We start from the raw sequence: 9,877 nt of genomic DNA on the forward strand, positions 1-9,877 counted from the left end.
AATGGGAAAAGAAATTATTTATACTAGGCCGAATTTTCTGGATAAAAATACCCCTGCGGGGGTAGTGCGGACTGCACAAAATCCAGTGTGGCCGCAATGAGGCCTCTTGGTTTAAAAAGTCTGCTCTCTGAACTTGGCTATCGCGGGGCGTACAAAATGCACCGCGGCCGCGGTGGCTTTTGTTGTAGTCCGCATAAAAAGGATCGCGGACCGCATGGGCAATTAGCTCCAAATTTTCAACTCTCTGAAATCTTCCTTTGCAGACCGCACAATATCGAGTGTGGCCGCGTTGAGCCCATTGCGGTCCGCATGAAATGCTTTACGGCCGCATTGCTTGAATGTCTGAAATGAGCACCTCTCTGAACTTCCTCACTGCGGACCACACAGAATGGAGTGTGGCCGCAGTGGACCTGTTGCACTGTGCTTGGACTTGTTCTTAGTACTTGTGCATGTTTCACTCCTTTTTGAGCTGGTTTTGACGAATTGTCACCTTGTTGACCAAACCCTGCAAATAAGTACATCATGTAAGCCTTTGCGACTATTTTGTACATATTTTTAATCAAAACTCAAGTAAGGAGTGTAAAATGCATCAAAATCCCTAGTTATCAACTCCCCCAAACTTAAGCTTTTGCTTGTCCTCAAGCAAACAAAATAAGACCCACCCCTTAAGAGTAAATCGAAGAAAATTCAGCTGACTTAAAGTGACCTCATCTAGACTCAATTGGGATTAAAAATTGCCCTCAATTCAAATGAATCATTAACAACATTGAACCTTTTAAGCACCATGGATTTAGTGCGACACAAGAGCATCAAGAGTTGACTCAACACATCAAAGAAACTCTTTCTACTACCTTGGTCATTGTGGAACCCAAACTCACACATCCTCAACTCTCCCTAAGCAAACCTCACCTTTAGGATTGTAGCACTCGGAACGAGGTTAATGGAAATACACTCATCTCTCTCAAAGAAAAGTCACAAGTCCGGCTCTAAGTACCATATGTTTGCCCCTTATGTAACTCACCACTAATGTAAGCTTCATTCAACTCAAGATCATATAGGGCTTTTCTGAAGATCTAGTGAAGGCTTTTGGTTTAGAGTAGGAAATGTTTGATCTAAGTAGGTTTCATCTTCCCTTTAGCACTTCTTTTGCTTCATTTTGGCACATATTCTCTTGACTTTTTAAGTCCTTTAACTTCTTTCTAAGGGGTTAGAGAGACACAATGTCACTCTTTCTTGTTCATTTCAAACTTTTTCCCCTTTCTCAACTTTCCACACCTTTCATCTTTTTACTTTTATTGAATCACTTCATTCTTTTCTACGTTGATCATTTTTTTGTCTTTTTGATTTTCTTCCTTTTTCATTGCCTTTCTTTTTCTTCATTTTGTACCTTTTACCACTTTGTTGCATTCCTCGTCTCTCCTCCAAACTTATGTTTTTGCCTTGTTCAAAGGAAAGATCGGGTGCCAAAAGAGGGTATTTTTAGAACGGGTAAAGGCTTGTAACGTGATTTTTTGAAAGAAAAAGGTCTAAGGCTCAAAAGGGTTGACTAGGGGTTTTATCCTTCATGGGCTATGGAAGTATTCAAGATATCATTCAGATCAAGGAGATCCTATAATCACATCTCAAGTCAAATTACACTTAGGATTTCGCCTAGACAAACATTTAGGGTAAGTTCTAGACTAATGGCTCGGGACTTGGATTTGGAATTCAAATTCTCACCATATAAGATATGGGATTGCTAAAGAGGGCCCCACAACAACCTTAGTTGAGATTTGAACAACAGAATGGTCCCGAAAAATCACTTGATGATTATCGATCAACACAAGAGTCTCAAGGTCACCACTTTCACCATCCTATACACAACAATTTATTTTTGACCATAGGATCAAAAGCAAATGTGTTAGGCCCAAGTGAAGCTTTTCTTTAGGCACCCTTACCAACTAGCTACTAAAAAGAAAAAAGAAAAAAGATTCAAACCCTTAAGAAGGTTGTCATGCCATCCATCATCGGGAAGAGCCACTCGGTTCACACAAACTCCACCTTCGGAAAAAACTGTGGCATTAAGAAAACCGAAGGCTTATTGCACGCAAAAACTCAAAACAAGAAGCTACTAAAATAAAATAAGAAACTATGAAAGGAAAAATACGGAAAGTAAAAATGAGTATATACAAGAGGGGAATTAGTCGAATATAAAATAGGGACAATGAATATATACATAAGAACGTAACTTTATATACAGACCCAAAAGTAAAAAGTACGAAAAGTGCAATAAAATGATAAAGTTATATAGATACCAAAGGTAAAAAGAAAGTATAAAGAAAACAAATACTGTCATATATATAGACATCTAAATAGGGGTACCCCCTCAAATGAAAGCTAGCATTGTCCTCAATGCTAACTAGCCAAAATAAGCACAAAATAAGAACGAGAGGAAAAAGAAACTCCCTATTGGCCCTCCGTCTGCATAGGGTCCTGAGTTTGGGTCTCTGGGTCTTCAGTCTGCTCGGGAACCTGTGGCTGGCTCCCTGTACTCTGTGCCTCCATTGGGACCTAGGCTTGGACTGAATCCTAGGCCTACACTGGAATCTGGGTCTGGCTAGAGGAACCTCCATGCGGGTCCTCCAACTCTATAATAGCATCGTCAGTATGGGGGATCACCCTCTTTCTCTTGGGTGGCCTATCTAACTCCTATTTTGGCTAGGGCTGGGCTGCTGGAGTCGGGTCATGTAATAACAGATCCAGAGGCAGGTGATCTGCCTTCAACCTCTCTACCTCTACCCTTAGCTCCTTTACCGACTCTTTTGAAGCCTGCGTCTTTCTCATTTTCTTCGCCTCCATAGCAAGCTCCTTTAATGCCTTTCCATGAGAATCAAATGCATCTATGAGCTTCTTCTGGTTGTCCAGAATCTCCTTCACAGTGTCATCCACTGACTGTGGGACCTGTGGCGGAGGAGGTGTTGATTGGGCTGCCACCGTAGTAGATAGTACATACAGCTTAGAAGTGGTTGTCTGCATCCAGTTGTTGATATTAGCGAGGGTCTGACTCAGGCGGTGGGCAGTCAAGGGATATGCAGTAGATGTGGGGATCTCTGGAGCTGTAGAAGTATATGGTCCTAGGGGCGATGTCTGCTGTGGTGGAAGGAGGCTGAGTAGGAGCCACTACCACTACTGGTTCTTCAGACTAGCTAGTTGAAGTAGTGGCTTTGCCCTTGGGGTCCTTGGGGTTGTCGGGAGCCTTGGTGCTGTACCAAGAGAACGGTGCTTTTTCTTTCACTTTCATATCAAATCTCCGTTTCTCCACATCAAGGTCCTGAAAGTACATGGTCATGAAGTTGGGGAACGAATAGGATTTATCACCTTCGTTCACCACCCGTGTAATTACCTGGGACAACACATTCCCGATATTAATTAGGTACCCCGCCATGATCTATGCCACCAATATAGCTCGGTGGATAGGAAGTGAGTTGTCATGGGTGGTGGGGTCTAGCCTACTACACACAAATGTTTCCCACCCTGTAGCTTCAAAGTGCAGTGTCCTCCTCAGAATCTTCATTCCCGCAATCAACCAATCTGGGGTGGTACCTGGGATTGCCAAGTATTCTGCCAACCAAGGACTAGCAGCCTCACCTAATGCCACCTTTTTCTAAATACAATGACTCATACTCCTCCGGGAAGCCCAGGTAATCATTTATTGTCTTGCCATCAAATTTCACCTTCAAGGTCTGCACTTTGGTCACTGTAGTACCCTTTTTTATGTGGGCAACATTCGTGCAAAACTCCTTCACCAAGTGCTCATTGGCATCCTCTACATGGCCTATGAAACAATCCCAGCCTGCTCTCGCTCTGAACTGCCTCAACACATTGGGGTTTGAGGCAAAAGGTCCCGTGTATTGAATTTCCTCTCTGGTATTAACTTCCCCTCGGGCCACCATTCTCTGAACTTGTGGTAGGCGACCTCGCTCACAAATCTATCCTGCCATGCCTCCGGATTTCTAATTCACTCTACCCTTCATACTTGGGGCTCACCCCCTCCTATTTCTTCCCCTTCTTCTTTTACGGTCCCCTCCCCGGATAATAAAGTTGTAAGAGAGGTGGAATATTCATTGCCACTGCCTACAGCTGAGCCCTCAGATGACTCAGAAGGTATGCGCACTAATGCTTGGGCAGTGGGAGAGACCGGAGTTGTATTCCTCAACCTGTTCCTCTCCGGCCAGTCAGGAACATACTCTAGCACGGAGTCTGATGATGCCTCCCGGGAAGGCTCATATTCATTCCTGGATTGGTCAATAGCTCTATTAGCAGCCTTATTGAGCTTTCTGGTGTTTTTGATATTTTGCCAGGCTTGCAGGGTCAATTTGATCATGCCCTTTCCTCTACCCTGGGAGGACTCTCCTCTTCCTGATTGTTTATCACCTTTGCCTCGTGATTTCACCATGATCTGCAAAGAGAATACAATTGAACTTTGTTAGTATCAGCAGAATTAGTAAAGCATTGCAGAAAAATTGCAGACGTTCAGAAGTTGCAGACCGCGGAACGCACAAAATGTATTGCGGTCCGCACTAAGGTGGGGTTCAGACTACCCACTCTCTGAATCTATGCATCACGGACCGCACAAAATCCATTACGGCCGCGGTCCTCACTTGTCAGCTTTTAGAACATTTACCACCGTGGTCCGCACAAAATAGCACTATAGACCACACAGAATCACTGCGAACCGCACAAAATCCACCGCGGTCTGCATTGAGTACCCAACAGCAATACCAACCTAGGGTTCAAGTTTTTCATGTTCTTAGTCCAATTTTTCACCTATTATTGACTCCCTAGGTGTTGAATCAGTGTTTTAACTAATTAGTCCTAATTAAAATAGGATTAAACGAACCTATGCTTCATAATTAAAAGAAAAACGGGAAGAAAAGAAGAAAAACTAAAAAAAATGAAAGTCAAAAGAAAATAGCAAAATTAAACAACTAAGAAGGAATTAAAGTTACCAAAAATGAATTGCACTATTGATTAATCGAGACTTAGCAATTGAATTCTTGCAATTAGAGTGATGAACAGTAATTTTTCAAGCTTTAGAGAGTAAAAGGTCGAAAAGTTTGAAATGAGGGCCTCAGGTCTTATTTATAGAACCTGGGGCCCATATCACCTACCCACCGCGGATCGCACAAAATGGCACCGCGGTTCGCGGTGCTCAGAAACAAATGGTACAGGGGAAAGGTCCACTGCGGACTGCAAGAAATGTAATGCGGCTGCAGTGGTCCACCGCAGACCGCACAAAATGCATTGCGACTGCGGTGGCAAACTTCAAAGACTCCCCATTTCTAACTAAATACTTTGCGATCCGCATTGAATTCTTTCCCCCGCAAAGAGGCTTTTGCGGCCGCACAAAATGGAGTGCGGTCCGCATTGCAAACTTCAGAGAGTGATCATTTTTCCAAAACTTGGTCCTGCACTGCATCAACACAATCCTACAACATCTCATAATCAGTCAGTCCAAAATTAAATCCTACACTACAAAGAAAGTCAAAGAAAAACAAAAATAAAGACACATGTTTTGCCTCCCAAGAAGCGCCTGATTTAACGTCGCGGCACGACGCAGGTTACCATCAAATCACTTTAGATGAAGAAGTGCCACCACGTGGCTATCATCAATCTTGCGCAGGTAGTGCTTGACCCTGTGCCCATTAACTCTGAAAACCTCCCCATTTTTGTTCTTTAAGTCAAGTGCACCAAATGGAGTCACAAACACCACTTCAAAAGGTCCGCTCCATTTCAACTTAAGGTTGCCCGAAAATAGACGTAACCAAGAATTGAACAAGAGAACCAAATCACCCACTTTGAACTCCTTGCCACGAGCATATTTATCATGAATGTACTTCATCTTGTCCTTGTACAAGGATGAACTAGACTAGGCATGGATTCAGAATTCATCAAGTTCATTAAGCTGCTCCACACGAAGATTTGCTGCCACATCCCATTCAAGATTCAGCTTCCTCAAAGCCCACATGGCCTTGTTCTCTAACTCAACCAGTAGATGGCAAGCTTTCCCAAACACCAACTGGTACGGAGACATACCAATTGGAGTCTTGTAACCAGTCCTATAAGCCCATAGAACATCATCCAACTTTTTTGACCAATCGATCATATTTGCACTAACCGTCTTTGACAATATACTCTTGATTTCCCTGTTTGAGACTTCAACTTGGCCACTCGCTTGAGGATGATAAGGAGTAGAAACTTTGTGGTTGATACCATACTTTGCAAGCAAAGTGTGAAAAGTTTTATTACAAAAATGAGACCCCCCATCACTTATGATTGCACGAAGAGTGCCAAACCTTATAAAAATGCTCTTCTTGAGAAACGCAACAACATTTTGGGCCTCATTGTTGGGTAAAGCCACGGCTTCAACCCACTTTGAAACATAGTCAACTGCCACAAGAATGTTCGTATTCCTACACGAGCTAACAAACGGGCCCATAAAATCAATGCCCCATACATCAAAAATATCAACTTCAAGAATGGTGTTGAGAGGCATCTCATCTTTCTTCAAAATTCCACCCGCTCTTTGACATTCATCACACCTTTTCCCAAGTTCACTTGCATCTTTGTACAAAGTTGGCCAATAAAACCTACAACTAAGAACTTTGGAAGCCGTCATCGCCCCACCATGATGGCCACCATAGGGAGAGGAATGACAAGCCTCTAAGATAGTCAATTTCTCCTCCTCTTGGACACACCTTCGGATCACACCATCCGTGCAAATCTTGACCATGTACGGCTCATCCCAATAGAAATCCAAACTATCCCGTTTGAGCTTCTTCCTTTGGTTAGAAGAGAGCTCACACGGGATTATACCAGTCATAAGGAAATTAGCAACGTCCACAAACCATGGCATACCATTCACCGATACCGAAAGGAGTTGTTCGTCGGGAAATGAATCATTGATCTCTAGGCCATCACGAGGCCTCCCCTCCTCCTCCAAGCGGGACAAGTGGTCCGCCACTTGGCACTAGCCTTCTATTACACAATCTCCAAATCAAACTCTTGAAGTAACAAGACCCATCGTATCAGTCTAACTTTGGAATCCTTCTTCGTCATCAAGTACCGGAGTGTGGCATGATCGATATAGACTATGACCTTGGCACCTATAATATACGACCTGAATTTCTCCATTGCAAACACAATAGCCAAAAGCTCTTTCCCGATCACCGTGTAGTTCACTTGAGCATCATTCATTGTCTTGCTCACGTAGTACACCAGATGAAACATTTTGTTCACGCTTTGACCCAAAACCGCCCTACCGCAACATTGCTTACATCACACATGAGCTCGAAAGGCAATCTCCAATTAGGTGCGGTAATAATAGGAGTGGTGGTCAACTTGTGCTTGAGAAGTTCAAAGGCTTGCATACATCTCTAATCGAACACGAACTTGGCATCTTTTTCTAATAACTTGCATAAGGGATTCACTACCTTTGAAAAGTCTTTGATAAATCTCCGGTAGAACCCCGCATGCCCAAGAAAACTCCTAACTCCCTTGACAGAGGTAGGGGAGGGAGGCTTGAAATCACATCAATTTTTGCTTTGTCCACCTCTATACCATACTTTGAAATTTTATGCCCAAGAACTATGCCCTCTTCCACCATGAAATGGCATTTCTCCCAATTAAGAACAAGATTGGTTTCTTCATAACAGGCCAACACTCTATCAAGGTTTTTCAAACATTCCTCAAATGAATCACCCACAAACACTAAAGTCGTCCATGAATACCTCCAAAATATCTTCCACCATATCGGTGAAAATGGTCATCATAGACTACTGAAATGTAGTCGGTGCATTACACAACCCAAAAGGCATTCGACAAAAGGCAAAGGTGCCCTATGGACAAGTGAATGTGGTCTTTTCCTTATCTTCCAAAGCAATCAAGATTTGGTTGTAACTAGAATACCCATCGAATAAATAGTAGAAGGCACGCCCAGCAAGTCGATCTAATATCTGATCAAGAAAAGGTAATGGAAAGTGATCCTTGCGGGTCACTTTATTCAACTTGTGGTAGTCCATGCATACCCTCCAACCGGTGACGGTCCTAGTAGGAATCAACTTATTTTGCGAATTTGCAACCACGGTCATGCCACCCTTATTTGGTACTCATTGCACCGACGAAGTCCAAGAGCTATCACAGATGGGGTACACAACCCCAGCATCCAACCACTTGATCACCTCCTTTTTTACAACTTCTTGCATTCCTTTATTCAACCTCCTTTGATGTTCCAAGGAGGGCTTTGCATCATCTTCCAGAATAATCTTGTGCATACAGAATGCAAGGCTTATCCCCCGAGTATCAGCTAAAGTCCATCCAATTGCCTTCTTCCACTTTTGGAGCACCGCCAATGTGGCATCAACCTGCATGTTAGTAAGACAAGATGAAAGAATAACTGGCAAAGTTGAACTAGGGCCTAAGAACTCATACCTGAGGTGTGGAGGCAACGACTTCAACTCCAACACCGAAGGTTCCTCGATTGAAGGTTTTGTTGGTGGAGTCTTCCTATTCTCAAGATCCAAAGAGAGTTTCCTAGGCTCATAAGAGTAAGAGCCCATTCCATGTAAAGCATTCACGCACTCCACTCGGCCTTCATCATCATTTACATTAAGATTCAACAATACAGCCTCTAGAGGATCCTCCTTATTGATCATTGCACTGGTATCATCAACTATCAATGCCATGACAAGGTCCACAAAAGAGCACACCTCAGAACTCTTGGGCTGCTTCATTGACTTGCACACATGAAAGACCACTTTCTCATCACCCACCCGGAAGGTGAGTTCCCCTACTTCCACATCAACTAAGGCCTTCCCAGTAGCAAGGAAAGGTTTTCCCAATATGATTGGAACTTCATAATATACCTCACAGTTCAAGATCACAAAATCAGCTGGCAAGATAAATTTATCCACTCGGATAAGAACATTATTAATAATACCCAATGGTCTCTTCATCATTCTATCCGTCATTTGCAATCTCATGGAAGTCAGCCTTGGTTGCCCAATACCCAAAGTCTTGAAAACTGAGTAGGGCATCAAATTGATACTTGCCCCCAAATCATATAGAGCTTTAGCAAAGTCCACACTCCCAATGGTGCAAGGAATGGTGAAAGCACCGGGATCTTCTAGCTTCGGGGCCTTTGAGTGCACAATTGCACTAACTTGGTGGGTCATCATGATAGTTTCACAATCCATGGATCTTTTCTTTGTCACCAAGTCCTTCATAAATTTAGCATAGCCTGGAATTTGTTTTAGAGCCTCCACCAAAGGCACACTAATGGATAAGCTCTTCATTATATCAATAAACATTTTCAACTGATTCTCATTTTTCTGCTTCACGAGCCTTCGAGGATAAGGTGGAGGTGGCCTTGGCAAAGGAACCTTGGCTTTAGGCATAACCATTTCTGGCATATCTATTACATGTTCCCTAGACGGGTTGACGTCATTCTGAGTCTCCACCTCGGCATCTTAAATATCAATCCTTACTTCTTCATTCACATTCTCATCAACCACGTTTTCAACCAACAAAGGAATTTCATCTTCTTGCAACTCAACTTCATCACTCAAAACTGCTTTTTGCTTGGAGGCATTCACATCACTGCCTCTTCCACTTCTCGTAGTCACCGCCATAACATGATTGTTCCCACCCTTCGGTTTAACTACCGTATCACTAGGTAGTGCCCCCTTAGGACGAGTATTCAAAGATTGTGCGATTTGGCCTAATTGAACTCCCAAATTTCTGATTGAAGTATTGTGGGAAGCCAACTGAGCATTAGAGTCCGCATTCTTTTTCATTATCTGTTCAAACATCATTTTAATTCTCCCCATTTCGTTGTTGG

Source organism: Nicotiana tabacum, chromosome 22 (genome assembly GCF_000715075.1).
Source record: "Nicotiana tabacum cultivar K326 chromosome 22, ASM71507v2, whole genome shotgun sequence".
Classification (NCBI taxonomy): Eukaryota; Viridiplantae; Streptophyta; class Magnoliopsida; order Solanales; family Solanaceae; genus Nicotiana; species Nicotiana tabacum.